Source organism: Corapipo altera, unplaced genomic scaffold, assembly GCF_003945725.1.
Source record: "Corapipo altera isolate COAL_440 unplaced genomic scaffold, ASM394572v1 65, whole genome shotgun sequence".
Taxonomy (NCBI): Eukaryota; Metazoa; Chordata; class Aves; order Passeriformes; family Pipridae; genus Corapipo; species Corapipo altera.
Window position 1 is genome coordinate 11,987,632 of NW_020884891.1, and position 16,748 is coordinate 12,004,379.

Here is a 16,748-nt window from a genome sequence, read left to right on the forward strand (position 1 = left end):
GCCATGAAAATATTGCTCTAATGTGCCTATGTGATTTTTAACAGATTGTGAGTTCAAATCCATTTATCAGCTGATGTCTAATGAGTTTGGCAGGCCCCTACTATATTAAGTATAAGAAAAACTATGAGCATAATGATGCAGACTGAGGAGAATTTAATGAACAAATAAGTGACCTTCATGTTTATGTGAGATAAAGATTTCATGCCAAATTTTGCATAATATACACTGGAGATAATGGAGTATTTATTAGATTTCTTCTCTCCTTTATCCTCTTCTTTACACACTACATTTTTTGCATAGCAGACCTGTGTCATCCATGGCATGTTGACTGGGAAGAGTGCAGCTGGCCTGCAGTGGCTGAACCTTTTAATTCTACTTGGGGGAATCTGATTGAACAAAAAAAAGGGAGTAAGCCACACAAGGCCTGTTTCAGGGTGGCAGCTCTGTAACAGGGTTCACCTTGATGCCTCTGCTGACATCACTGCTTCTCACTTCTGCAAAATCCTGTCACCAATTTTGATGCTTGAATATGTATTTAGGATTTTAATTACAGGTGTTTTCCTCTGCAAAATTCATCCCGTCATTCTGGGCTGAATCGCACAGTGCTTCCTCACTAGTTACCATTAGTCACTGGCTCCAGCATCTTTGAAGAAAGGAGGACTATCCTTTGGATGAAGAAATCTTGAGCTCAAGGATGTACTTGAAGTTGCCTGGATCTGGGCTTTGTTTTTAGGGCTGCTTCGAATGATGAGGCTGGAAGAGCAGGGTAAGGCTCTGAAGGTCTCCTCATCCTCCTGCCCTGCCATCCCTAGTTAAGTTCAACTGCTAACTGGTATTTAAAAGTCCCCTTCTCTCTTTAAATGTCATGCCCTGCATGGTAAGATCCTGGATGTTGTATTGCCCCAGGCCAGGGCCCTGACTGCACCGGTTGCTGGACAGTAACAGCTCCACCTTCTGCATCCAGAGCAGCAGTGACTGCCCCTCCCTCCATCCACACTGCACAACTGCAGACCCAGCCATGGTCCTGTTTCCATACACGTGGGTGGGTGAAATGCTGTTGGATCAACAGATGCTGCCTCCACAGTTCATCCCCATCTCCCATGGGCAGAGTCAGTGCTGTCAGTCTGTCCCCATGCACTGATTGGAATCCAGCAAGCATGAAGGACAACAACCCACACTTTTCCTTGCCTCAGCTTCCACCTTTCCACAAAGGTGTCTGGTGGCTGCTGCCTGCCCAGGGACAGCCTGACGAACAGACCACTTGCAACAACCTTCCTTGCAACAGTGAGCTGGACTGGCAGGAAAAATACTAAAGTTGTTCCTTGAGGCTGTGACATTGTACTTCCATTAAAAATAACCGATGCTGTGTTTTTCCACCAGAAGCAATGGGAGATTTTGCTGAGGTTGTCCAACTTTATGGGAAAGAGAGAATCACAACCTGATAATTAAAAAGAGAGCAAGGCAGAGGGGTAGTGTTCTGAAGCAAGCGGACTGAGCCAACTGGTAAGAAAAACAGTATCTTATTTACCTTTTTTTCCCCTCATCCTTTTTTTGTTTATGCAGGAGCAGCAAAACCTGACTTCATTTTTCTAGTTGAAGTGAACTGTGGCTTTGCTGTGTGTCCTGTAACTCGGCAGGTATTACAAAGTGTATTTCCAACTAATGAACTGAGTGCAAAATTTATTTAATGTGTCAGACATGGCAGAAGGTACTGCAGCCAGTCACCGCTCAAGGAGCTAATTGCTGCACTAAGAAAACAAATCTGTGCAAGTCCTCATTTCAAAGTTATTTCCAAACATTAACTCAAACGTTATTTCAATAACGAGGCCCCTTAAAAGAAGCATCACTTTTCACAGTACATGGCACAGCTCTGTTGACCCTCAAGCACTGCTCAGCTGGGAGAAGCACAGTTCAAACAAAACTTCAACCATAAAACTTGGGCAAGAGGGGGGATGGGTAAAGCCTGTGATTAATTAGCAATTAGCAACACTGAAATACAGTGAGAAGGGAAAGAATTGGTTCTGTGCAGAGATTTTGGATCCCCTGTTTGCTCAGAAGTGTTTATGTTGAGGTTGTAGGCACTAAGAAGGTGTGAAAATTGAATAGTTGAACAACCAAAGCAGCAGCAGCTTTGTGGCTTAGATGAGCAATGGCTTAGAAAGTCACCTAAATACCATGTTTTCTCATTGCAGTTGCCAAATTTGATCACAAGTCGCATTCACCATTGAGCCAAACTCCCAGGCAGATGCCAGAGGGTATGTGGCCATGGAGTGCTGTGTGTTCATCCAGGGAATGGTCAGATTGCCTCTGTGAAACCCCTGTGTCCTATTTTAAGGCAGTGGTGTCCTGGTTTTGTGTAAGTTTTCTACAGAAAGTGAGTTTCTCTGTCAGTAAGTGGGATTCGTGCTATCCCTTGCTTCATACAAACAAGATAAGCAGTGGCCTGGGATTTCTGAACCTCCTGTAAATGGAAACTCATGTCCCTCTCCTGTGCTAAGCAACATGGTCTGGATGACAAGTAAGATATATCATGGATAAAATTCCCCCCTCCTTCCATCCAATTTTCTTGAGATCTTACACAGATCTCCACCTACTGAAAGTCACTCTTGGCTTACCCTGGAGTGATTTTAAGGGTATTTCCCAAATAATTCCCTGCTGAAAGGAATACACACTTACAAAAGAGGAATCCTGGCTAAATAAAGCTTTCCAGAAAACACCTAGGCAGCAGATAGCAGGTAACTGGAACGAGCTCATAGCCTGCACCTGCTCACCATAGCTGTTCCTGGGAAGCAACACATAGAGGTGACATTTGCCTCCCCCTGCTCTGTGGCCAAGGGATGTGTCAGCCTTGGTGTGAGTGGGTGCAACTCCATTAATTTCCATTTGCATTTGATTACACCAAGACTGAAGTTGGTCCATGGTGTTTTATTGTATTCCTTTATTTGGTTTTGTTTTATTTATGCTTCTTATACCATGAAGCTGACCAGTTGAACCAAACAGCATGGAGCAATTTACGGTAAACTGTCCTTGTTCTACTCAGTAATGGATGGAAACAATTCTGAAGTTAATGGTATTAGTGAGGAAATACAGTCATTCTTAACCAATCTTGTAATGCCCTTTTGGAAAAATGATACTTAAGACTGCTTTTATAATTCGATTTACAAGTCACAAATTTGTGCAAGAAACTTGACTTTAAGTCAGTCACACACCTTATAAACTGAACTGGGCCAGTTCACAAATGGTTTTACAGCTCTATACACTTCCCTGGAGGAGCCATCTCCTTCCTGCTGGCCAGACACATTGCCTTGAAACAGCTGCCAACTTTTTAAGAGTTCCTTTTTGGCTATATTCTTCTTTTCATAGCAGTATTCATGGCCCCAGCCCAGGTTCATAAGGAACAAAGTGTAAAATTAATCAATGGATTGATGCACTGTTTAGAATAAAAACAGCCAGGTTTTGGCTATGTTTTCTGCCCCTCCAGCCAAAAGAGTGCATGTGTGTACATGAAATGTAATTTAGTTTTTCCTTTGCTGCCTGTTGATTTTCCTCTAATTCATTTTCCTTTTGCCTCTTATTGAGTCTCCTCTTGTCTGAGCAACCTTAACCCTGTAGTGCCTGGTCTGTGGAGCACACAGGGACCCTGTAGGTGGGCCCTGGGATGGTTACAGGCTTCATTAGCCACTGGAAGGAATACGATGATATGCAGGAAAAGGACCCTGTGAACTCAGCAAGCCACAAGTGAAGCCTCTGGTAGGTAAAATCTACCTGGAGTTTTAATGACTTGTAAAGCCCTGAGAAAACCTCTCACTTGATATTTATTGCCTTGAATGTCTTCCAAATGAACTTTATCTAAAACATAGCTCAGCCTTTTTGGAAGCGTGTGTGCCTTGGTTGAAGCTGTTAACACACAAAGTGGTTCCTCCCCTCCATGGACAGAAACCACAACTTGTCAGTCACAACAGGATGTAACTTGAGACTCTGTGTTACAGGGATTTAGTGCATAAACATGCACATTCACACTTTAAAATAACACTAGCAAATATTAATCAAACAACTCGAAGCAGAACGCAAGCCCGAGTAGTGTCTGAAGCAGGAGGAGGATTTAGGTGGGCTGTAGGATAATTGCACACATCAAACAGACTCCAATGAGTCCTTTTCAGCCAGGGGAAAGTTGACAACAGCTGTGTTGGTAACCTTAATTTCCAAAGTAGCTGGTCTGGGAAAAAGTTAATCATATTGTAGGCACTGCCTACCGCCACTCAATCTCATTTCTATCACTCTCAAAGTCATGTATTTTTAAAAATACCAAAAGCAATTTAAAAATACATCTAACAGTAATCACTTCATTGGAAACAACACACTGCAATAACATAAAACAGCAGCCACTTTCCTGTGAAGATTTATGAGACAGACTAGTTTTCTCACGACTTATGTTATTCCTGCCTTATTGTTTTGTCAGCATTGGATATGGAAAGTGGATGATATGTGAACACTCTCCAGCACTAGAAAGCTTCAGAGTTTTGATTAGGTAACAAAATTGAAAAAGTGAGTTTGCTTTCCCCGTTCAATCTCTGATTTAAATTTCAGTATAACAAGGTTGCCTAAGCAGTGAGCTGCCCTCTCCCAAGCCCACACATGACTGGCTCTCGCAGTTCCTATCCCAGAGCCTGATTCTGAATTTCACCTGCTGGGTCTGGAAATCCAGAGGGATTGTAAATGTCAGTCAGACACTCACTTTGCAGGATGAGGAGAGTGAAAATGATAGCAATGGTGAAAAAATGGAGTCATGAGGATGTTTCAGGGCATGTAAAACCACATTGAGACAGACCCTGTGATCACATCAGTGTGTTCAGCTCATGCTGTGCCAAAGGAACTGGCTGTCCCATGTCTGTGATGGCCAGCTGCTGCTGTCCCCTAGAAATCAACAGCATGAGATGACATGATGGGCCAGAAATTGGATGGAAAAAACTCCTCAGTAGTTGATGGGGGAATTCACACTCTGTTAAAGCCTGAAGAATTCAGTCCAGAGTCCATCACTTTGGAGATGGAAGGCTGCTGCCAGCTTTCAGAGTGACAACAGAAAGCTTTGGGTTCTCTCCCCCACTCATCCCACTAAACCAGCAAGTCTGCCCTGAGTATGGACACCAGCCCCTGTTAAATAGTCAGGACTCCCTTTTACAGACATGCCTCTCGTAGCTTACACTTACACCAAACGCCTGCTCCATCCACAACAGTAATACAAGGAAACAGCACTCTGTGGCTTTTAAATCTAGAACAGTCACAGAAGTGAAATTTTATTCATTCATATATTATATCTATTTCTACATGCAGAGACAGAATGTATAAATAATAAAATGGGGGTTTCTATATGCAGTTTACCACTCCAGGATATATTACAAAGCACTTTTATTATAATCAAACAGCGGCCAATAACACAAAAATGCACTAGTCCGGTATTATTGCTATTGGTTTCTCACACCTTTTAGTCCACTTCCCCAGTGGCAGCCCCAATGGCATCTTGTCTGTTCTGTTTGTAAATTAATAGCGAGGTTCTGAAATGAAAGTTTATTCTGGGAATGTCATAATCCAGTGTATTCTCTACTGGCATTAGCATGCTGCCAGTCCCAAGTTCCTTGGGTAGATCTGCTTGCTGCACAGCTGTCTGATATCTACCAGGCACACTTACTGATGTGAGACCATTTTGTAGGCTCAGGCCATATATTCATTATAATTTGTAGCAATTCAATAAAAATAAGTTGTCTGTATTCCTAACAGAACAGCAATTAATGTATATTGAAATAGTGATTGCTTTGCTGTAGTTCATTAGGAAGTCAAATTTTAATTCCTATTTAATTACAATTCAGTTACTACCATTTATTACCAATAATTCTAATGAGGTAAAGTAAGAGGTGTATTGAGGACTAATGAAAATGTTACAAAGGTTCATTTGAAATTCACACAAAAATTCCTATTTAATTACAATGGAATGACTTGTATTTCATTCACATGAAGTGGGATGTGGCTGTGAGTCTTGCTGAAGGATCAGCCTCTGCCAGTCATGGTTGTTGCATCATGATCTCCTGTGCTTCAGCCTCCAGCATATGGAGCAGTATCTGCTAGATGTGTGCAGGGAGATAGGAGTTCAGGAGATAAAATGGAGAGCAGCTCTCCTGACCTGCATCCATGTGGGGATCATTTCTGAGTCAGAATGAGGTGTGGGTGATTGTATGTAATGGAGGAGAGACTGAGATGTGTGTAAGAGGGCACAGTAAATTTAACAGGGATGTAAAGCTGGAAAAAAAGATGGAGAAGTGCTGTCTTTGTTTTTGACCCAAGCCTGGCAAGAACTCTTCCTGGTAATGGGGCTGGTAATGCAGCTTTTCTCTGTTTAGAACTCTGCTATGCTCTGCCTTTGGAGGCACCAGGGTGGCAGATCATGAGATGCTGAAGTGAATTACCCACTGATCTCCAAAAAAGTGTTTTCAGGAAAAATTGGGATGTATTGAAAAACAAGCAATGCCCTTAGAGCTCAACAAGGAAGGGTACCAAAACCCAGGCAGACTTCTTAAATCTGGTTCTGATTTTTGCTTTTCCAGAAATGGGGATGCAGTTCCTTAAGGAAACCAAGACTGTGTATGGGCTTTCTTCCTCTTCTCACCTCCAGGGAAGACAGGCTCTAGTCTAACTTTAGATTCACCTTTTGAAAGAAACTTATGTGGTCATTCCTAGCTTTGCATAGCAAGACCACCTGATAAGGGGCAATTTGAGGATAGTCATTTTTGCTTTGAATTAGACAGCCTGAAGTGTTTGTGGGAAGTTACCATGTGCTTCCTTAGCTTGCATTAAGTTTTGCTATCTAAAATTCCCCTTAAAAGCAATCAGCCAAATCTGTCTCTAGGGTAAGCTGTTTGCTGTAGTCACAGGTGCTCCACCAGGGACTGATTTGGTCAGATGTGCCTGATGCCACAGTCATAACTCAGCAAAAGTATTCCTGTTCTATATTCAGCCCGAGGCACGGGATATTTATAACACTCACTTACTTAGGCCCTCATATTTTTCCTCATTCTAATTTCCCCCTTCTCTTTATTTCTCTGTGTGTCTATCACCTTTTTTCATGTCTCTCCAGATGCATTTCCCAGCATCAGATAATTGAAAGTCAGTGAACTGAGTTTCAGGTTATTTTGCTAAAAGATGCCTATTATTTTGATGAAGCAGGTGCACAGAATTAAAAAAGCCCTCCATAATTGCTACTTTACTATCAGGCTTCTGCTGCCTAATCTTCTTTGATGTTGGTAGAACAAGCTTTCTATCTCCTCTAGGATGATTACAGGGAACATTGCTCTGTTCCTCCTACAGAATCCATTCCTGATGGATATTAAACCTGGGTTATCAATTAAAGTTTCTTTATGTGCTGAGTGATTAGAGTCAAGATTGTGTGTGATTTCTAGCATAAAGCAAGTTTGAAGTGATTTCTGCCATTAATATTAATTAATCACTGATATGCCCAATGTTCACAAATGAATGCACGAGGTGAGCATGTACAATTTGCCTCAGTAACCTGGGACTGAAATAACAACTGAACTGCTCTAATTTTAAACATTTGGCAACAGTTTTCATAAAGTCTTATTGATGTAATTAGCTAAAAAAAAAAAATAAAAAAGAAGCAGCAGAATGAATAATTGGGGTGTTAAAACCGTGGCTGTAACACTGACTCTTACCAGAATGGCTGGCTCTTCCCCTTTCATACTCTGCTCTCACTTACAGTTGTGATGAATTTCAAATATTTAGTAAAATTTAGTAAAAAAGTGTAGCAAAATTTTTGATGCCAGTTACTAGCTTTTCTGGGTACAGTACCCAAATATATGCATACTGCAAGTGTTAAAATGCATGTGTTTGTAAAGAGAGAAAGTGTTGAGAGAAAGTGCTTGGGAGAGGCTGCTTGAGAGACATGTACAGACTCAAACTTTGGCAGATTCAAAAATTTTTAGATTAAAAACTCAGAAAAGCATCTACCCTCAGGTTATTCACATCTTCTAGCACTGACCAGCTAATGCTCACCACCTCCTCTCAACTTCTGTATGGGACTGGGATACCCCTGAGCTTGCTGGGGACACATAGGTGGGCATTTCAAACACTCATAGAGGTGGAGCACCCTCAGAAACGGGCATCCATTAGCAATTTTAGACCCTCACTGCACAGGACTAAATAGTTTGCTTGCATTGAATGAGAGTGTAATGACTGCCTTTTCTACAGAGTGAGACAGGCATGTTTACAAGTATTTAAGTGGCACTTACATCTGTAGTATGTGATTGCCTCCTAAAGGGCAATGAAATTGGGCAAGGAATCATTAAAGGTCTTTTTCAACCTAGATGACTCTCTGACTATTCCTGTCCTGGAGACTGAAAAAGTTAGGCAAAACCAAAAACCAATATCAGAGTTGGAAATAGATAAAGTGTCAATCCTATGCTTTAGATGATGCTGAAGTCAAAAGGTCATAGGACCATATAATTGACATAATAGTAAAAAGGCACAGCGATGACCATTGCACTCTGACAGATGAATAGCTGGCAAATGGGATTTAATTATCCCACAGCACTAATCACACAGTCCATTCCCACTTTTAGTGTTGGCAGGAGCATGAACAGTGCTGCCAGGCATTAAGGGCCTGCTTTTTATCCCCCAAGCATGTGACGTGCTCCGCACATACAACATCATCAGATGCAGGTGGCAAAAGAACATGCTGCTGCTTAATCAGCTGCATAGTTATACCCAGGACATCTTCCAGATGCTGTCAAGGTCCTCTTCTCAGCTGTGAGCTGTTCACATAACTGTTGTCCAAGACCTAAATTTACTGCTAGAGCACACCAGTGCAGTGCCTTTGGCCTCCCTGGAGCTGTATGTGTTTATACCAGCAGTGAACGTAGCCAGGTGTTTGTGGTAACTCGTGGCTTTTGCAAACACTTTCAAATTTCTCCCAAGAAATGCATCTTCTAGTTGGACACTTCCTCGTTTGCATCAGCACATCTTAAATCTGAGTCTTGTTCAGCAAGTGCCCAGTTTATTCGTTACTCACATTCTCATAAATCTTACAGAAAAGCAATTATGAGGAAATCATATTTCATTCTTTTATGGAATTCCTTAAAGCTGATGAGAGCAGCCAGATGGCTATTTTCATCAATGAACCTTCGATAGAGCATTAGGAAACAGAGATGGTGTCTTTTAATAGACCTTTATTACCTGCCTTGGGTGCAGGGAGCTCTCATGCATTCCAAAAGTATATTAATGGCAGAGTAAAACATGACTTAGAAATAATATCCCCAGAAAGGGCCTTATTTTCCCTCTTAAAATTGTTTTAAATGGATTTATCTTTTGCTATCTCGTGCGCTCATGTTCAGCGTGGGAGGTGGGTGCAGTGAAACTGCATTTCCAGCCCCCTGAGACAGAGCCATGGGGTCCCTGCCCTGCACAGGAGCCACTGCTGGTGCTCGTCCTGGTGTAGGTGCCAAGGTGAGGGCACACAGAGCCCACAGAGAACACAGGGGTCCTCTCACAGCTGGAGCAGGAAATGGCACAATGAACTGGCACCCTGTGTCTTTTACCAGCAGAGGATCCTTGGTAAAGTGTTTTGCCTCCCTCTCCACCTCCCTCCCCCTCCAGCTTGCCTGCCCCAGCTGTTGGGCTCCAAAGGGATGTCAGGAAATCGAGTTATTTCCAGGATGATGAGGTAACAGGTATTTGGGAAGTTAAGATTGCCATGGCATAGCAGATGTTCTGCTCTCACCTATTTCCGACCATACTGAGCTTACTTTATCCACTCCCATGTGAGGGTGGACTGGGCAAATGGGATGGCAATGGTGGAGGTGCCAATACTGTGGCCATCTGGACTCAGTTTTGAGTTCAGCAGCTCCTGGATGGAGCATACAGGCAGAGGACCACCTTCCAACGAGATGCCCTAGGGCAAACAGCAAGGATATAGCCTCCAAACACTGGAGCTGAGAGAGAAGAGGTTCAAGTGAGGGAATAGAAACAAAGAAACATAAGGGAGAGTAACAGGGAAAATGGACATGCACTTCTGCTTTTAAGCAAAGCCGCTGTCTGTGGGAGATGGTGATTCTGGGGAAGGCCAAGACAAAAGCTTTTGGGAAACCTAAAACGAGATTTGGCTGCGGCAAGGAGCAAACAGGAAATTCTGTGCTGCTTCCACAGGAGATTTGAAGGAAAGAGGCTGACAGAAAAAAAAGGTTTCTGTGTTTTAGGAGAGATAAAGTGTAAACGTTTCAAAGTCTAAAGGAGGGAATAATGGGAAGTGCTTGCAAAATTGCCTGCCATAGTTATGGAGCACGGTGGGCACAAACACCCATGGTGACTCTGCTGTGCTGTGCCCCTTCCCACAGCAGTGGCAGGGAAGGGATCGATGCAGCCACAGGACACCTCCGGGCTTTCATCTCCATCTGTGGGCAAGCAGGAATGAGGGGAGCAGTGGGGGCCTGAGCAGCACGTGGCAGTGTGATCCAGGAGATGGATGTCTGGCAACAAACATACATTAACTGGCATTATCCCCCAAAATAGGAAGGCTGCAGTTTTCCAGCTTAGCAACAGGTTCACCTGGGGGGTGTTGCCTGAGACCACGTGCCACTGTGGGTCACCCCAGGCCACGGTTGGATCAGCCCGGGGCTCCTGTGGCCACCATCTCGCCTGGCCCCAGCACTGGGCACAGAGCTGCCTTAGCTCCATGTCTGCACCACTGACACTGGGAAGAAAAGCTGGGAGAGGCAGGACATTTGGAGTAAATTAACAAAATCAGCATTAATAACATTCACTCTCTTCCATCGCTATTGTTTGAAGCCAAATTATGTTTTGCTATAAACCAGTCCTAAAGTAGTACTGCCTTTCCACTTGTGACTCTTAATTAAAGTTATGAATTTTATAGGGACTTTTTTTTTGCTTGCATAACATGAATTCTTTCTCCTCCTTTCTTCTCAGGTTGCTTTTCCTTTAACAATCTTCACAGACCATCTTTACGGAAGAGGAGAGCAACCAATTAATAAAAGTGTGAACAGGTGGTTGCTCTGCTACTAAAAAAGATCAGTAGCGCAATAATTTCCTAATTATTATTACACCTTTTAAAGAATTTTAGATACATGATAATATATTTCCCCATCGCTTCTTCTGGCACCCCTCTTGCTCCTGGCATTATTTCTCATTCAGAATAATAATTAATGAGAGCTGAGGTATCTAATATATATTTTATTCCTTCTGTTTCAGTCCCTTAAGTAACCATCTTGTCACATTTGTTATGCAAATTTTCACACATTGCGTGTAATTTCAGCAATATGTGAAAATGCCTCTCAAAAATGCCTTGAGTATTTTATTTTATGTATTTGTAAAAAATTATCTTTTTTTTTTCTTGAAAGCAACAATTTTTTCACACAGCCCTTTAGAGAAATGGATGAAGCTACATAATTGCTCTTGCTTTACTGAAGTAAAGGAAAGCAGAGGACCATTTCTAAGCATAAGGCAGTGTTAGCAATAGCAGTGATAATGATAATAATAATGATAATGATAAAAATAATTTTTTTTTTTAAGAGAGCACTCTGGTCTTGGTTAAAGGCTGCAAAATGTACAACTATGAACAAAGCACAGTCTCTACTTGGACAGGTAAGTACTGTGCAAGTTATTTAATGCAGATGATGGACCACATAGACTGTCAAACACATGGAACTTTAATGAGACTGAAGCACATCCTCTGTGCATTTGTCAGCTTGGGCTGTTTGCTTCTAAAATTTTTGTTGTCTAACATAAATCATCCTCATTGTAGGCTGAGTAAGTGGATGTTTAGACATAAGAATCTGGAGGAACTAACAGAGCTGCTGAGTGATGGAGAAGCTTCTGAAGCAGACCAAGGCACGGGAGCTTTGCCCAGTCCCTACACAGGTCACTGTGCAGGACACCAGTGTGGCAGGAGCACGTCCCTGGCCCTGGGCCTGTCTTCATGGACCAAATGGTAAAATTCCTAGGAGCAGGATGCAAACCCAGTGAACTTCTGAAGACATTTCCTCACACAGTGTCCTGGACCAAGAGTCACTTTCAACTTAAAAAACTGAAGAACAACTGGTTGATGCAGCAATTCATCTCTCATGTGGTCCATGTAGCTTCTTTTCACTCCTTCTGGATGTCCATCAGACATGTCCACCATCCAGTAATGGGGATCTGCAGCTGTAGCTGTGCACTTGGGATAGGAGTGTCCCCAAGCTCAAAAAATAACTGAGCTCAAGACAACCAGTTTTCCTCCTAAGTTCACCTCTACTCTTCCTGTATGAAGATATAGATTTCCCTATTAAGTTGCAGATATACATAAAGTGGAGCAGACATCTGTATTTTGGATTTCACAGCCAGCAAGTGTCCATCTGTAGGGCATAAGGCAATTTGCCCTGAGACCATTTAATTTTAAACATGTGTGAGCAGCCTCAGTTAAAAAAATACTTCCCTGGATTAAACTGTTGTACTGAGCACCTCACAGAATGGGTCCTTATTTAGAAAGGCACTGTAAATTCATGTGGATATGTTAGCATACAGTTCAGGAGGGGCAAAGAAGAGAGATGTCTGACCTGAGTGGCCAGTGTGACCCCGTGTGCACACCTATATGAGCACTCAGACTTTCATTCCTGAAGGGAAGCCTTCCATGTGCTTGTGTTGCTTGCAGCTGTGGAAAAATAAGGGAAACTTGAGCTTCTTATGTGGCAGACTAATATGAATGTTATGGATCTATTGGTGCTGTACAACTCAGTGAGCAGAAGTTTTCCTTAAAGATTTCATATATTACCTTCCAAAAGGAGTGAGTCAGTGGGCCTGGAGGCCTTACTAAATCTTTTCACTGTGTTTTTTTCATTGGCAGCGATCCTGGGGTCATGCAACACTCCCACCTGGTTCTTCCTTTTACCTTTAATCACACTTTTATAGTGTTGGGTAGTGGCAACCATTTGTCCACAGAGTCCCTTCAAGGCCTTGGCAATCTATTTCTGGTGACCTTTTCCATGCTTTGTTGGAGATGTGGTCAATGCTAGCCTCGAATTAACCTGTGAAGGGAATGATTAATTAGGCAAATTTGAGGATCTATTTTTAAAACTGTTCCACCTCACCGAAGGATAGAAATTCTCTGTAGAAAAAGGGTGGTTGCTTTCTATACCAAAATATCTGGGGTTGTTATAGGAAACAAAACCTGTGAAATGTGATATTGTCAGTGCTGTGATGAGTAGATATGGGGAGCTGAGGTTTGAGTTTGGCCTTCTGTACCCCCTCAGCTATGGCTTTGCTTACCTAGTCTTGAAAATGTCTTGTCCTCAAGATTACTAGATTTTAGCAAAAACATTACTTGTTTTTGAAAATTAAGGGTAAATCCCTAGAATTGCTCCAGTCTTACAAAATTGACAACACCAAAGCAGAGTAAGCAGCACTCTCAGGAATACCTCATTATAAGGGTGCCGCCCCTGTGTCCACAGGAGTCACTGGGATTGGTGCCTTTGCTGAGAACTGGGATGTGCTTGATCAGCCCTGAATCTACTCCAAGTTACTTGTGGTCAATGCTCAGTGCCCTTGAGGGCCAGGGCAGGGATCTGTGACTCTTTGAGCACCATTGATAGATTTTCCCTCCTGCACAAAAGAGTAAGAAGTAGCAGAGCATCTGAATGCCAGCTTTTGCTGGGAACCATCACTGACTCCAAAACAAGCCATGGAGTCTCAGCAGCTGCACTCAGAGCAGAGCCTGGTATGGATTTCAGTGTAAGGTGCTCTCACTTAAACTGGGGGAATCTGGAAATGTAACTCTGGGGTTGCTTAGTCTGGTACTTTCTGTGCAGGAAACCTGCTCCCCATATAGCAAACCCCTAACTCCCAAAGATTTGAAAAGCTAATTGGGAGGGAGCTAAAGGCAGCCTGGTATGTAATATAAGGAGGAATAGTTTGCCCTCCCCATCCTGAAAAGCCATGCAATAAAAATGTAAATATCTCCCTTAAAGGCTTTTTTAATAAACCCTGTAATTTCCTTAAAATTCTTTCTATAATATCAAAATCCTAAACCACTTTGAGATGAGCTATTTTAGACTGTAATTGGGCTATTCATTCCCTATGCATACAGCGATCCTAATCTAATATGTAACAAGAACTTAAAAGCTAATCAATAATGGAACACGATTCTCTATCAGCAGAGCTGCCTGTTGACTCCTGTGAGAGGGATCTTCACAAGACAGCTCAGCTCTGATGACAGCCTTATATTTATTTTAAACATGAAGTTGAAACATCATCTTTCTATGTATTGTCACTTCCAATTATTTTTGGAACAAAAACACTGAGGGAAATGAGATCCTCATCCTGAAGAGTGCATTCATATTTGATAAATAGCCACAGATTCTGGAGAATGTTTACTGAAACATGGGCTTGAAATGCTTTCATGTGCATTTTGCCAGAGCCATTGATTATCTGTTGTAACACGTGTCCGGGTCACTTTACCAAGCTGCCTCTTTCCTACGCCTTAGAGGTGAAGAAAGAAAAAGGTCTGATTACCCTGGTGTGGACTTCCATGTTTTCCCTGAGAAAAACCAGGGAAAATTAGCATTGAGAGGGAATCAAAGCAAACCAGCAATTATTGTTCTTCAGTGGAAGTCAAGAAGCGTTTTTTACCCTCATGTGCAAAAGACAAAATTCCCACTTTTCTTGTCTAGGCAGTGGTTTGAGCTGGAGAGGGTGGAGGGAAGGGGGTTAAGCGAGTACACAGATGTGCCTAAACCATATCAATCACAGGCATGAGAAAACGCCGCCCTCTTAATAGGCAGACTGAACCAACCTGCACAGCTGGATTTTGAATTTTATGGGCTCTCTCAATAAAATGCAAGTGGAAGACATCTTGCATCATTCCCACAGCTCTGACCGTTTGAGCTCTGCACCACTTTCCCTCTGAGCCACCCTGGGGATGGAGGAGCTGAAGCTCCATGGTTGTAGCCACGTACAATCCCCTTGCCACTGTCTGGAGCCAATTAACATGCATTTTGGAAATACATGGTAGGTTTCTGATGTCACATACACTTCTACAAAATCAGTGGATTTAATCTGGAATTACTCAGGGTATGAGGGATCAGCAGCCGGCTGGGAAAGCTCCCCTCTAGAGGGTCCTAAATGCCAGCAATTTCACATGATTATTTATTGAGCTTTATAATAGTGCATATATCCTCATGCACACCCTTTCTCCTACAAATTACCCTACAACTTTCCAGTCCTTCATTACATTGTAGAGGTTAAAGTTTTCCTAAGTAATCAAAACATCTAGGAAAGAAAGCTTGCTAAATGCTGAGATCAGCTTAAACACTGACCCTGTCTCTTAACTGAATCAAGAACTTTATGTACACTGTAAAAAGTAATAATTGGTATGGTAACTGCTCATTCATATTAACTAAAGGTGTAAATAGAGTTCTGTAACATAGCCAATGCTAATGCTGGGAGCACAAGGGAGATGTCCCCACTGGAAGGTTTAATTGATACCTGTGCCCTATAGGAAAATTTGCTTTTTTCCCCCTGAATAAGCATATTTAAGATTTTTAAGGCAGTTCTCTGTCATTCTGCTCCCACTCTTGCCTTGCAAACCCTTTGGGCGTAGACACAATTAGACACTTGCAAGGAGACAGCAATTCAAACATGAGCTGTGTTTGCCTTTGTTTCACTCCTGGTTTTAACAGTACAATAATTTGACCCTGTCCTTTTCTCAGGTGATGCCACACAGAGGGAAGGAGTTAAAGCATTTGTTCTTCCTCTTTGTGTGACTGGTGATGGGTTATTCCCAAGCTTGGACTCTGCTGTCATTGATTATTCCCCTGATTCTTTGTTGCGTTACTTTTGCCACTATTTTGATCAATTCCATAGGAAAAATCATTTTGTGTCAGATGCTGTGAGAGGTCTGTAGGAAACAATGTCAATAGAATGACTGGGAATTTTATAAAGGCCAGCTCTGGACTGTATAATGCATATTTCCTTGGCTTCTTAGCCAACACTTAGGACACTGACATAGTTAAAAAGCATATATAGATGTGTATAAGCATAAAGATTTAGAGATACATTGTCTCTTCTAGTTGTTCATTTGTTGTAGAAAGGCTGCTTTTGCTGTTTAGTTAGAGTCTGATTGTCTGATTCTGGTGTTTTACAGAAGAGAATATGGCTCATGCCTTTTGTAAAGCTCTGATGATGGAAAAAAGATCAGTGATGGTTTCAGCTGCACATCCCTCTCCTGAGCAGGACTTGTGTGTTCTGGACAACCATTGCTGTGCTCAGCAGCCAAGTCTGTGTACAGAGCTAATCACAGAAAAAAGCTACACCAGTTCTTTGGGGATAATTGAAAATGTGAGCTCTCTATTTCCTGGCCATCCCAAAGCAGGTGAAGATCAGGATATGCACTGAAATGCTGAATGGGTAAGTTATGGTGTTAGGGCTCCAAAACGTGGGGGTAGGGGAGTACCTTCCTTTGTTGTGAGAGCACTCAAGTGGTGGGTCATTGTGGTAAATCTGAATTGCAGCTGAGCAATTATTGTTGGAAAGAAAAGGCATTTTCCTGATGGCAGCCATTTCTTTTACTTCATACTACAACTGGCAGCCATTAGCTGCTGGGCTACCAGCACAGAGCTGACTGGGTCCTGGAACCACACCAGGCTGAGACAATGTATTTCCTGCACCTCCTGAATTAGACACTGTAGGTTAAATTAATTCCC

The 16,748-nt window shown here is 42.4% G+C and overlaps 1 long non-coding RNA gene across 2 annotated transcripts; it reads left to right on the top strand.

The window, feature by feature from the left end:
- Nucleotides 1-1,284: 1,284 nt before the first annotated feature.
- LOC113948099 lies at nucleotides 1,285-12,173 on the top strand. Of its 2 annotated transcripts, none has more exons than XR_003527995.1 (5): nucleotides 1,285-1,503; nucleotides 2,193-2,518; nucleotides 3,580-3,750; nucleotides 11,587-11,658; nucleotides 11,819-12,173. It is a non-coding gene; the product is annotated as an uncharacterized LOC113948099 (long non-coding RNA). The 2 variants fall into 2 exon arrangements; XR_003527996.1 differs by lacking the exon at nucleotides 1,285-1,503 and adding an exon at nucleotides 1,562-1,637.
- The last annotated feature ends 4,575 nt before the right edge of the window (nucleotides 12,174-16,748 follow it).